Raw genomic sequence first — 13,348 nt, forward strand, 5'->3', positions numbered from 1 at the left:
TGACTGGGGAGGTGCAGAGGAGGGAGGGGGGGGGATCGGTTTCCCACCGCTGCCTTAAAGTTTAGATATTTGTAAAATATGTGCTTACATCTAGATACAAATTGAGGAGAGCATGCTGTATGCAGTTCAATCAATAAAAGACATTCAAAATAATGGCAAGATTTTTAAATGTGTCCCCATTCCTCTGATTATTTGATTCTTTCTGCAAAATTGCAGTGCTGGGTGATTGCTTCCATGTGTTTCTGATTGGTCTGAAGCCCAACCAGAGATACGGTCAATGATTCAAAATGTTTTCACTGTTTTTCAAGTCCATGGCCTTATCTGTGTGGAGTTTGTATGTTCTCCCTGTGTTTGTGTGGGTTTCCTCCGGTTGCTCCGGTTTCCTCCCACACTCCAAAAACATACTGGTAGGTTAATTGGCTGCTATCAATATTGAATCTAGTCTCTCTCTCTCTCTCTCTCTGTCTGTCTGTGTGTATGTTAGGGAATTTAGACTGTAAGCTCCATTGGGGCAGAGACTGATGTGAGTGAGTTCTCTGTACATCGCTGCAGAATCAGTGGCGCTATATAAATAAATGGTGATGATGATGATGAAGTCTCTAGTTGACGTTTTCAACCAATTAGAGCTCAGATTGGAGAATATCAGCGATTCCTTCATTCTTTCCCGCACCAGGGGGTAAATGTATCAAAGTGCGAGTTTGCCAGCGTGTTTAAATCGCGGCAAATCGCGGGTGTTTACCTGCGATTTTTTTTTTTTAAAAAAATGGAAATGTATCAAGCTGCGATTTTGACACTCATGTTCAAAATCGCTGGTCATCTCTGGCGATTTTGAGCGATGTAAACACTCCCGAGTTTAGCTAACTCTCCTGTGTTTGGCAAACTCTCCTGTGTTATAACAGTGAGATGTAAACACATCACTGTTACACTGACCTGTCATACAGCTGCCGGAGCTCCGGCAGCTGTTAAAATGTTAAAGAACAGATAAAAGTTGAAAAAAAAAAAGCGTGAGGTCCCCCCGCTATTTATGCTTAACCCTAGTGCTGCCTGACTAGTGCTGGTCCCGTGAAAATCGGGGGAACCCCACGCAAAATTTTTCCCCGATTTTCACGGGACCAGCACTAGTCAGGCAGCACTAGGGTTAAGCATAAATAGCGGGGGGGACCTCATGCTTTTTTTGTTTTCAACTTTTATCTGTTCTTTAACATTTTAACACTGCCAGGGCAGTGTAACAGTGATGTGTTGATACAACACACTGCTATCAAGCAGCGTGTTGTATCTGGCGTGTTTTGAAGCAAACTCTCCTGAGTTTGCTAACTTGCAGCTTCATACATTTGAGAGCTGTATAGCTGCAGTGGCAAACAGTCGGGAGTTTGATCACTGGCGATTTTGCAAACAGCGATTTTGACAGAAGCAGAACTCTGGCGATTTTGCATGAAATCTCAGCTTCATACATCGGCTAGTTTCAACTCTCCTGAGAAAATCGCTGGAGTTGCAAACTCGCAGCTTGATACATTTACCCCCAGGTCTCTCTAGAAGGGATTTTTTTCCTGCTTTTATTTATGTTACACAACTGGAACTAGGATTATTCAGGACACGAGAACAATTTAGGATTAAGCTGAGGAATAAGAGCATTGTGGACTAAGCACGGAATTCAGGGTCCAGTTTACTAAAAGTTTAATGAACGAATAGATGTTTGTGTATTTTTTTTAACTTTCTTTTTATGTTTTATTTCACCAAGATCTTGGTGACGTCTTCACCGCTATAGTAATAGACCAATATAACCAAAAGACATTGGAATGATTATAGGGGAGATATTGGTTGCAACAAATGTTCAGCGGTTATGTAAAAGTGATTTCCACCGCTGATATACAAAACCTTCCTCTCCTTGACTACAAGCACTGCGGAGGTTTCTTTATTACTAAGACATATCAGCACAGTGGCTCAGTGGTTAGCACTTCTGCCTCACAGCACTGGGGTCATGAGCTCAATTCCCGACCATGGCCTTATCTGTGTGGAGTTTGTATGTTCTCCCCGTGTTTGCGTGGGTTTCCTCCGGGTGCTCCGGTTTCCTCCCACAGTCCAAGAACATACTAGTAGGTAAATTGGCTGCTATCAAATTGACCCTAGTTTCTGTGTGTGTATGTGTGTGTGTCTGTGTGTGTGTGTGTGTGTGTGTTAGGGAATATAGACTGTAAGCCCCAATGGGGCAGGGACTGATGTGAGTGAGTTCTCTGTACAGCGCTGTGGAACCAGTGGCGCTATATAAATAAATGGTGATGATGATGATGACCAATTCTCACTTTCTGGAGATCCTACAATGGTGCCAAGAGCACGTCGGCATGATCCTGTGGTCCTTATTGGATAGTGCCATCCACAAGTAGGGCCGCCAAGAGGAATATTCAGGAATTGCAATTGTGGGGACCTTTCCACAGCTGCAAAATGGGGTGTGGCTACACCAAGTTGGTGGCTCCTCCCACTACACAGGCAGATCAGGGCCCCCGGGAACTTGTACTTACCCCTCGGCACCCACCACAAGATCTTCCAGGCTGTTTAAAAAATTAAATACAAACTGGATCCACATTTGGATGCTATTTGGACATCCAAATGCAAATCCAAGTACAAGTTTCATATGTAAACTCAATTAACTTTTTATAACAAGGTTTATGCTTCTGTTCACTATAAATTATTTATTTCATTTTCCAAATAGATCGCTGTCTATTCAGCCTAGGAAAAAAGCATTATTAATCGAACTTTCTCTAACTAAATCAAATGGCAAAGAAATCCCATGTGCTGTGTACAGACTGGGATGGCCTAAGCAGAGTAATGGTGGTTTGTAAAGAAAACAGTTTATATAAATTGCGTGGCAGGAATAAGCAAATCTGTTCCTTGTAGTGGAAAAGGAAAACAAAAATTAAAATGTTCTGCTGGCATAACATGTCATTAATTTACCAAGATCATTTGCAGGAATAACAATCCCCCATCCAAACTACACAATGTGGCTTATGAGGATAAATAACAGCTTGGTTTAAAAGTCTGTCCCTGTGCAGCTTCGCTTTGAACATCCACACTGGGCGCCGGGGACTCTCTGCCCCGCCAGCTGGAATAGAGTAAAGGACACAGACGCGCTTATCAGTAGTAATGAATCAATAGTGACACTATCCATGGGCATTTTTGTCCACTGGTAAATCAAATGATTTCAGCACCCATTAATCTGACTTCTACCTAGATCAGGACCTACATTTTTGAGGACCACAGGTTCAGTCTTCTTTAAAGGGACTATGTATTGAGTCGCTGCATTATGGAACATTACCGATCGCTTTCTATCTATCGATAGCAGCGCAAGTGGAGTCCTGTTGATCACGCGGCCAGTGCAGGCCGTCGAATTCCAGATTTAATAAAAAAAAAAAGAATAATTTAAAAAATATATATTTTTTTCCTGTTGTGACCTCAGGCTAGTGCCTTTCTGAGATCTACTGTCCTTGTTAAATAGGCTTCCCCGTGCAAAGCAGAGGAAGCCCCCAGCAAAGTCTTCCGCCATTGGTAGCCGATGACAGTCTTCCCAGGCCAGGGGGCTTTAATAAATAGGAAAAATCCTGTTTTCACTGGATCTAGGGGTTTTCTCCTATTGACAAACAGAACCCTACACTGGACAAACTGAGACACAACACTTAGGGCTAGATTTACTAAACTGCAGGTTTGAAAATTTGAAAAAGTGGAGATGTTGCCTATAGCAAGCAACCAGATTCTAGCTGTCATTTTGTAGAATGTACTAAATAAATGACAGAGAGAATCTGATTGGTTGCTATAGGCAACATCTCCACTTTTTCAAACCCACCGTTTAGTAAATATACCCCTTAGTCTATAACATTGGTGCATAAAGCAGTAAAACCATTATAGGACTCTATTCCAATTACTGCTGAATGCATCAGAGATCCGAATTATACGCAGGTAATTTATGTGCCCCAATGTGCACCTCCAAAAAACACACTGTGCACCTGTATAGTCCGCCCAGCGCACATCAATATATTATCAATTTTTTTTGTAATAGATAAATAGTGCAGAGAACTCTATTTCTCTGCATATTAAGATTTATTAACACAAGAAACTGCTATCCTGCTATACGCACAGAATTTAAAGTATCTTCCACAGACTGCTAACTTTATATATGCTCAGTTGAAACCTACTTCAACAGGTGCAGACACAGACTAATGGCCAGGATCATCCTGCTGCAGACAGCACATGACTTCTGTCTGTTTTACAAGGGATTCAGAAGATTTTTTATGTGCATTTTCCTGGGGTCAGATCACATGCTGGTTTACATGTGGAGGCACAAGATATCGAGTGGGCAGGGCTAGGACAAATTGTAGCCAATCAGAGCAGTAGAATTATAACAGCACCATAGCGCATATCACCTCAGCCAATACTTGCATGTGCATGTTTAGGCAAGTTTGAAGTGGGAGGAGCTAGACCATCATAGTTGTCAACATTTCAGGGATGGTGCATTACGCAAATGCTGCGTGTTGCAGTTCACGCAGACCTTGGTGCATTACAACCTCCATCACAACATGTTTACAGAACTTAGTTATAATAATCTATTTGTTTTGCATTTTAAATGCCCTTAGTGAATAAACATTAAAATACACAACTCAGAGAATACAAACAGATAGTGAGATGGGTATCTTATAAACAGAATAACAGAACTTTAATGATCCACACTGTTAATTATGAAAAATAGGGACAATTCCATGGAGTGTTCCCTAAAACATGGAATGAGAAATTAGGGACAGTTGGCGACTATACCTGCTGTGAGACTCCAATGTGGGAAGTCTGTGGTGTTAAACTTATATGAAGGTGCATTGCTTACAGCGTGTAGACTATACCCCGGGTTTAAAAGATTTTTAAATTTAAATGTGAGACATATCTGTCCCTAATTGCTTACATCAGTGCTTGCATTAGCAATGTGTGCAGAGTTTAGGTATTTCATGCTTGTGGCAGTGAAGAGGTTAACAGCACCTCATCACCCAATTCTATAGGACTGGTATTTGCTACTGAAATGTCAGAGGTCCTATGATTCTTCTCTCCTGTGCAGGAATTCCGCTACACAAAGAGGGAATTGTTCCAGAATAATTCCCGCGAGTTTATTGCAGGATACTTAGAGTAGATGGAGGTTAAAAGGCATTTCTAATGGGCCCAGTTTGACACTGCAAGCACTTGATATTTCAAGCCAGTTACCATAGGTGATGATAAATACACACGGATTTGCAGAAGGTTCAGTGGAATGTCAGAGGTGCCTCAATCAAAGATCCCTTTGTATGTTGGATGACAGGTCATGTGACAAGAGTACATTAACCAATCGTGAAGCTCGGCTGGAAGATGTTTACGGGAGATCATTCTGTGACCCCGCTAAAACCACAACAATCTCTCAGCAGCACTTAGCGTGAGATTGATGGACAGTATGAAACACAAACAATAAGAAGGGGGGCGATTTGAACCCTGAACTTTGTGTGAGGGGGGGAGAAAAAAACTGTGAAAAATAAATATTAGCTCTCAACATGAGGCATTGCTCCGAGGATAACATTGTGCAGGCGACAGCAGAGAAATTGGGTGGGTTGTAGGGCAGCACTGTTAAGATATACATCCAACCTCCCCTAACAGAAAAATAGGGACAAATTAGATGCCCTCAATCCATAATTGCCTACTCAATATCCGGGAGTCTCCCAAATTTCGAACATGTGTATGTCAGTAAGATAGACAATAAAAATATATTGTAATACAGTACGCATTAAGAACATCTTAATTTATGTATTTAATGTAAAAAAAATAAAATTTTTATTTTTTTTAAACCACAGTTGTGGAAGAATCCACCACGCGCTATGGGCTGATTCATTAACGAAAGTTAAGCAAAAGTAAGCAAGTAAGGAAAAACCATGTTGCATTGGAAGGGGAGGTAAATTTAAAATTTAATGGCAGATTTATAGTTGGGGTGGGGTATGTCCTAGATCAACTTTAAATTTCAGTGAAAAATAAGCTATTTGTGCGCTACATGAAAAAACAGCCAGTATTTAACTTTTGTGCAAAATAATTAACTCATTTGCACCCCTTGCATTGTAACATGGTTTTGTCCAGTAGACTTGAGTAAGAAAACTTACTCAATTTTTTGCTTAACTTTCCTAATGAATCTGGACTTATATCAGCAAAACCTTATCGGAGGGGGGGGGGGGTCACCCCAAAACTACTAGTGATTTAATTTGTGCCTGTGTATCAATGCTGACCAGGGCCGGATTTACCGCTAGGCAACCTAGGCACCTGCCTAGGGCCTAGCGGCTCTCGGGGGGCACAGCTGGGGGGGACAGGAGCAATTTTTTTAAAAAATACTAAAAAAAAAAAAATCGGCCCTGGAGGGGGGATCAGGTGCCGCGAATCGGGGGAGGGGGGGATTGGGTGCCGCAAATCGGGTCACGGCAGCCTCTTCTCCTCTCAGTGTCTCAGTGATAGAGAGAGAGGAGGAGAGGCTGCCGGGACCCGACGAGCGATCACGTGACTCTTTTTTTTTTTTTTTTAAATCTGTTTGGACTGACCAAGGAGGAGAAGCGCGCCGGAGAAGAAAGGAAATAGAAAGGTAAGTAAAACAACGGAGCGACAGCAGGGCCCTCTTAAGAACCTCTTGGGCCCCCGGGCACAGCAGTGCACTGGAGCCCCAAAAAAAAAAAATGATTATATATATGGGCCCTGCAGCCCAGGGGGGCCCTCAGGAGGCAGAAAAAAAAAAAACCCTGCAAAAAAAGAAGAAAATACTTACCGTGCTGTCAGCTGGCGATCCGGCTCCCTCCATGGTCTCCTCCTCCGTCGCGCTCCGCAATGGATGTCGGGCGGGTGTGATGACATCACGCCCGACATGCACTGCCAGCGCGACGGAGGAGGAGACCATGGAGGGAGCCGGATCGCCAGCTGACAGCACGGTAAGTATTTTCTTCTTTTTTTGCAGGGTTTTTTTTGTTTTTCTGCCTCCGGAGGGCCCCCATGGGCTGCAGGGCCCCCGGGCACCTGCCCAGCGTGCCCAATGGAAAAGACGGCCCTGAGGGACAGAGGTGGTGATGGTGAAGGGGCACAGAAATGGTGATGGTGAAGGACACAGAGGTGGTGATGGGCACAGAGGTGGTGATGGTGATTGGCACAGAGGTGGTGATGGTGATTGGCACAGAGGTGGTGATGGGCACAGAGGTGATGGTGAAAGGGAACATGTGATATTGTGAAGGGGCACAAGTGACAATGAAGGGGCACAGTGTGATGATAGAGGGACAAAAGTGACAAGAGCACATACTTGGATTTATGCGTATTACTTTTGCAAACAACTTAAGTAAGTATTTCTGCCCTGACTTCAATATTTATTAAGTTGTTTTGACCCAACAACTTAAAAAACGGGACTGCTTGGTAATTATTTAGGGGTGCCTTTTTCTGCAGCAGGGTGGCCTTGCTCTTTTCACATGTTAGGTACGCCCCCAAAGATGCAAGCCACGCCCTCACCTCCTTTGGCGGCACATGCTTTCAAATCTACTTAACTATAGGGGTATATGGTAGGCATGCGGCGGCACATGCTTTCACTTCTACGTAACTATAGGGGTATATGGTGCAAAAATATAGTGCTATGGATTGTTTCAGGGAAGGGGCCCAAAAACAGTATCCTGCCTAGGGCCCTATGAGGTCTAAATCCGGCTCTGATGCTGACTAGATCTGGTTACTTGATCTCCAGCTTGTGCGCTTAGGGACGATTTTACATTCCAAATCTAAACTTTTATTTCTTTTCTACAACTGCTCTTATAACATTATTTAAGCATAAAAATGAAACGTACCAGAACCAAGGACTGGTTTTAAACTTCTAAGCGTAGGCCTTGTGCCAAAATATTAATTTCCATTCTAACAGCTTAAGTGTACCTGGCCTGGATTCAAATTGACAAACGATAAAGGTTTCTCTTTGGAAAACCCAGTGTATTCCGCTAAAAGGTACTAACAAGACTCGCTGCTCGGTCATAAAGGACAGGCCATTGTCAGGCTGCAAGACTGTGTAATTGATTTCTAATTGCCACATATCAAAAGCCAGCGAGGTCTGGCTCGCAACTAGAATTGTGCAAGCCATCTGGATGATCCGCAGTGAATCAGAAATAGTTGCTTGTCTACAAAGAATATTTACAGCATTATCTATAGCCAGTAATGTTCTGTACATCGTATAACCACTCACTGTACTAAATTGGAAATGTGGGGATCAAGTTGCCCAGAGCAAGGCTATGTATATGATTTCAAAAGGAAAGATTATATGAGAGGCGTTTATGAGGCTGCAAAGAATGCAGATGTGCAGTGCATTTATCTTTAAGCAAATGCACTTTATTATGCTGTGTGCATATTGGGATGCCCAATCTCTTCCTGCTATGGAAAGCGCCTCTGTTCCAGGAGCAGGTCAAGACTTTTATTTTAAGGGGGAAACAGTTTAGCAGAGACTAAAAAAAATCAGAACCCAGATCTGTGGGAGCGACCCAATTAAATGGCCTACCCCTCACTGTCTATCGAGACACTGTACAGGTCATGTGACAGCATCCTAAACTCTGATTGGTAGATAGTTCCAGCCATTCACCACTACTCTGAGTGGGGAATAGCTAGTGCTGTCCCAATCAGTTTACTACTGGTTATGACACTGTCATAACTGTGCGGCGATGGCAACACTGCATGGCTGCGCCTAGCGGCTGAAAAGCAGACAGAGGGCCTGAGTTATTAAAGTAAGGCAAAAAAAGGAGTAAATCTTCTCCAGGACAAACCATGTTACAATGCAAGGGGTGCAAATTAGTTTGTTATTTTGCACATAAGGTAAATACTGGCTGCTTTTTCATGTAGCACACAAATACTTGATAGCTTTATTTTTACACTGAAATTTAACGTTGATCTAGGACATGCCCTACCCCAGCTATAAATCTGTCCCCACATTTTAAATTTACCTCCCCCTCCAATGCAACATGGTTTTGCCCAGTTGCAAAGTTACTCCTTTTTTATGCTTTGCTGTCCTTAATGACTCATAGTGTGCTGCCCGGCAGCTCCAGGGGTGTGAATTATTTTCTAGAAGGAATTCCAACTGGTAAATGGTTTAAACTGTGCAACTGATCCTGTGTTGTACTTCAAATTATGTACTATTTGTCATTTAATTACTATAAAAATTCCAGCAGAACAAAAGAAATTAGGAAAATGTCTGTCGGTCATTATGTGACCGACCATACTTTTTTACAGCTGCAAGTTAACGCCTCAACTTTAGGTACCGAAGATACAAAATATTCTAAGATATTAAAGTACACAGAGTGTGCACATTGTTCCACTCAAAATAGTAAAACAAGCAAAATAATCATGAAGAGATTAAAAAGAGAAGAAAAGTCAACAAAATGCATAAGCTCTGGATTCTGAGGAGGATTGTCAAGGCTCTGTCAGTCCCAACTCAGTCTAAAAACTTAATCCTGTGCATCTGGAGAGGATAACTGGGTTTGGAGGCCCCGGAACGCTGTTTATGGAGACCTGGCTCAGCAGGGAATATCTGAATAGTCGGAGGACGGGTGTCATTTTCTGCACATTCACCGCAAAGAGCTCCAGCTCTATATATACGTCAGATCGCACCCACCAGCAATAACCTGCTGTCCGGATACTGTTATAGAAAGAGCTCTGAGTCTGGGAACATCCAGAACATCTGTCCACATCTCATATCAGTGCACAAAAAAAAATGTCGTCCCCACTGTCTTTGAAGCAGGTTGTGTGTGATGGCCTACAGCTGTAGCTCAGTTTAAGGAGTAGACATATCATAACCAAAATCATTTTAAACATTCATACATGTCAGCTATTCCTGCCCCTTTTTTTAAACCTAGTCTACCTACCTGCTGTTTGCTTCCAAATTGTCACTCCATTGGGTTTCTTGCATAAATATTTATGGATAGACCTATTTATTGGCTTTCAACACTTTCTACTTAAAGACAAACTTCAGCCTCCAAGACATTACGCCATACTTGACTAATTTCCCGGAACGTCCGGGATACTCCTGAATTTCGGGTAGTTCTTTTAGTCCCCAGGAGAGCAAACCACCTTCCAGCATCCTGCCCACTTCCTAGTGAAGTGGGTGGGGCAGAGGCCTTGATGACACGATTTGCTATGAATGATGTCATTTTGACCCCGCCCCTGCGGAGCAATTACATAATCTCGGCAATGCTCCCGGGTGATGCTAGCAATTAACATGGATTTTGTTAGATATTAGTTAGAGAGGATTAGTTTACTCATTTAATTCTAACTGGAGAATCGTTTTCTCATTTAATTTCGACACAATTATATCAACACTATTCATTAGTGTTTTTAGTGCTTATATGTGTACATATGTAGCTACGATAATGCTAATTTATATGTGATGTCTGTAGACATTCATGTGCTTGTCTATGTTTCGGTATGTAATGTTATGAAGAATCCGTCTTGAGTCTTCTGCTTCTTTGGCCATTTGAACTTGCCAGAAATATTGAAAACAGTATTTCATATGAAAGAAAACTGAGGATTAAATGCAGCCCACAGATGATGAATAATTGATTTACCTCCACTTTTGCCAGAAAAACTGAGCCAAGACTTTAATTAAACAGTTATTCCAATCACCATCCACAGCTAATTACATTAACAGGTAGTAAAGCAAAATAATAAAATATGTATAAGAAATACTCAAACTGCCTAATTAAAGCTGAAGATGAGAATGTTTGCCAAATTCAGAGACAAATTTAATAAGGCTGCATTACATTTCAGTCACTTAACCTATGGCTTGATAATAAACTTGGACTGGAAATTCTGGTTTTCGCTTAAGAGTAGTATTGGGCTGGTCATGACTTGATAAAATGCATTGATCGATTAGCTGTTCGGCCCTGGTTATAGCAAACAGACTGCGGCCGCAGTATCTGAGTCCTACAAATCTATTTGGTCAGTGGTGGTGACAATAGATAGAATAGGGCCTAATTTAGTCAGTTACTTATAAAGAGCTCTTTCTCCGGCGAAAATGGTATCACCGGCAATAGCTTTCTGGCGAAGGTTTCCCCGAGTCTGGGTTTCACTTCCACTGTGAGTATGAGAACAGGAAATACTGAGTCACACAAGCTCACAAGCACTAAGCCGTAAGTCTCCAGTATTGCCACGTAGAGTGAAAAAACCAGGCCATGCCCTGTCAGCTATGGGTATGCTGATGCTTGTAGTATTACAAGCGCCAGCATGCCCAAACACTTAATGGCAGCCTGGCCATGCTGGGGACCTTTAGTGCACCATAGACAAAATGGTTAATTAAGCCTATTTGTTTTAATTAACCCACACCCACTGCCCCAGGGGTGTGGGAAGAGCCCTAGTGCTTTCCAGCATGGGGTTGGTTATACCTACAGGGGGGAAGGCACGTTTGTTTTAGCAGGCCCTATCCCCCTAGTTCATCCCTGTGCTGAACAGTTCAAAAGCGTAAAGTGGGTCCAACTCTACACAAGGCACAATGTGAGAGTCAAACTGATAGTACTTAAATGAATAACTTTGAAAAGTTGATTAAAGTAGAGGGCATGACATAGGAACACAGGTAGACTGCACATAGACAAAACTAAGGTCCATTTTGAATGCATGGATTGGAGTAGAACTTGCAAATGGGACACAATCCATTTGCAAGTTCTACTCCAATCCATCAATTCTATGCGCACCATGGTTTTGGGCAAACGTATGCTCTTCGTGGGTGAGCAAACGTGCATACGCATTCTTGCATTGCTCTTTCTCATCCTAAATAATGCTCAATATCTCTTCTAGGCCAAACTGCTTGTGCAAACTGAGTACAGACTCAATACAGATCCAATATACCTTACAGAGCAAACTCATGTTCAACCATATCTCTTGTATCACTTTTAATGATCAAAGTTATCCCTAGTTTATACATGCAACCAACAGTAATCTGTCTAAAGTTTCTCTGGAGTACATAGGCTAAATTGGAGTTGTCTGCAAGCTCCAGAACCACAGGATTAGATTTTCTGCAACTTTTTGAACGGTTTTCCCCACTGAAAACTTTAACTTAGCTTTACAAAAAAATGATACATGTTTGAGGTTCTCACAATTTCCTTTTGAAGTATGCACCTAGTTTAAAGAGCAGACGAGTTTAAATCTATAGAGTAAACATATAGCAGACCTCGCAATTCATCTTGTTAAATGTGAATGTATCCACAGTCAGCACAGCAAGCTCAGCTGTAATGGCTAGGAAGTGCCAAACCAGCCGCCCCTGTGAGATAACGGCCCTTTCCCCCCAGAATGAAAGCTCTTGTGAGTGTCTGGACAGCACTGCAGGGATCATGCACTGCCCACGGTCTCCTTCTATAATCTAAACAAGGAAACATTCTGTGTGAACGTATTCGGAATTAATTCTATAATTAATATTAATGGATCTGCCTGCACGGCTTCCTTCAGACTAACAGGGAACAGAAAAATCATTGTCTGCAGTACGGAGATGAAAGGGGAAACGTTTTGTCAAGTCCTGTAATCCAGCAAATGTATAACATGAGCTTGCCCATGCCCCCCATTTGCATATGGAACCTCCAGCTGGGACAGTGGCCCTGTGAATGACGGTTGTTACCATCTCAAAGAGCCGGGGGTATAATCTTCCTTTGCAGTCAGCTCTGGATGGCTGATTTGCATTCAGAAGTGGACTCCAACATTACTGCCTTTGAAGTGGGTAACGCCGAGTTTAATCCCACTTTGAGCGCCTCATTGTTTTTTTGGCAGGCCATCTTCTTTCCATGGGGCTCTACAACAAAAAAAAATGGTTTCCATGGCATGAAGCAAAAGTTGGCTGCTTTAAGAACAAACTTTTCTTCTCATCGTTCCAGTAAATATAGTGTATAAAGAAGTCACCATTTTGCTTGATATTCTGTTGATTTTTTCAAACAGTGTGTCACCGTTTGCATAATACGAAAATCAAAAGTAAAACTTGTCACCACTTTTCATAACAAACAGCACAAACAACACCCCAAAGCCTAAAAGTCAACAATCAAAATGCTGATGTGATCTACAACAAGTTTTGAATCTGTGAAACTTTATTACTGGTAAAATGTATTCTGTAAACGCTTCCTTATTAACAATCTTAAGACAGAGCCTAATAAATTATGCTAAGTTGAACATGAGTTAAAAGCCCTCCATCATATTGTTCGGGTACTCTCTAAGCTACATACCACACGACTGACAGATATCATGCACTGATGAGCTCTAATATGACTGAAACAGTTTTCTGTAAGTTGAATTTACTGGCAACGCTTTTCTGGCTATGTTTAATCTGACAGCACGA

At 42.1% G+C, this 13,348-nt stretch overlaps 1 protein-coding gene across 1 annotated transcript in view; it reads right to left on the reverse strand.

The window, feature by feature from the left end:
• The window catches only part of TRABD2B (TraB domain containing 2B), a 233,989-nt gene that overhangs the window by 95,360 nt on the left and 125,281 nt on the right, over positions 1–13,348 (reverse strand). The gene's annotated exons all lie outside the window — the stretch shown is intronic.

Source organism: Mixophyes fleayi, chromosome 8 (assembly GCF_038048845.1).
Source record: "Mixophyes fleayi isolate aMixFle1 chromosome 8, aMixFle1.hap1, whole genome shotgun sequence".
NCBI lineage: Eukaryota > Metazoa > Chordata > Amphibia > Anura > Limnodynastidae > Mixophyes > Mixophyes fleayi.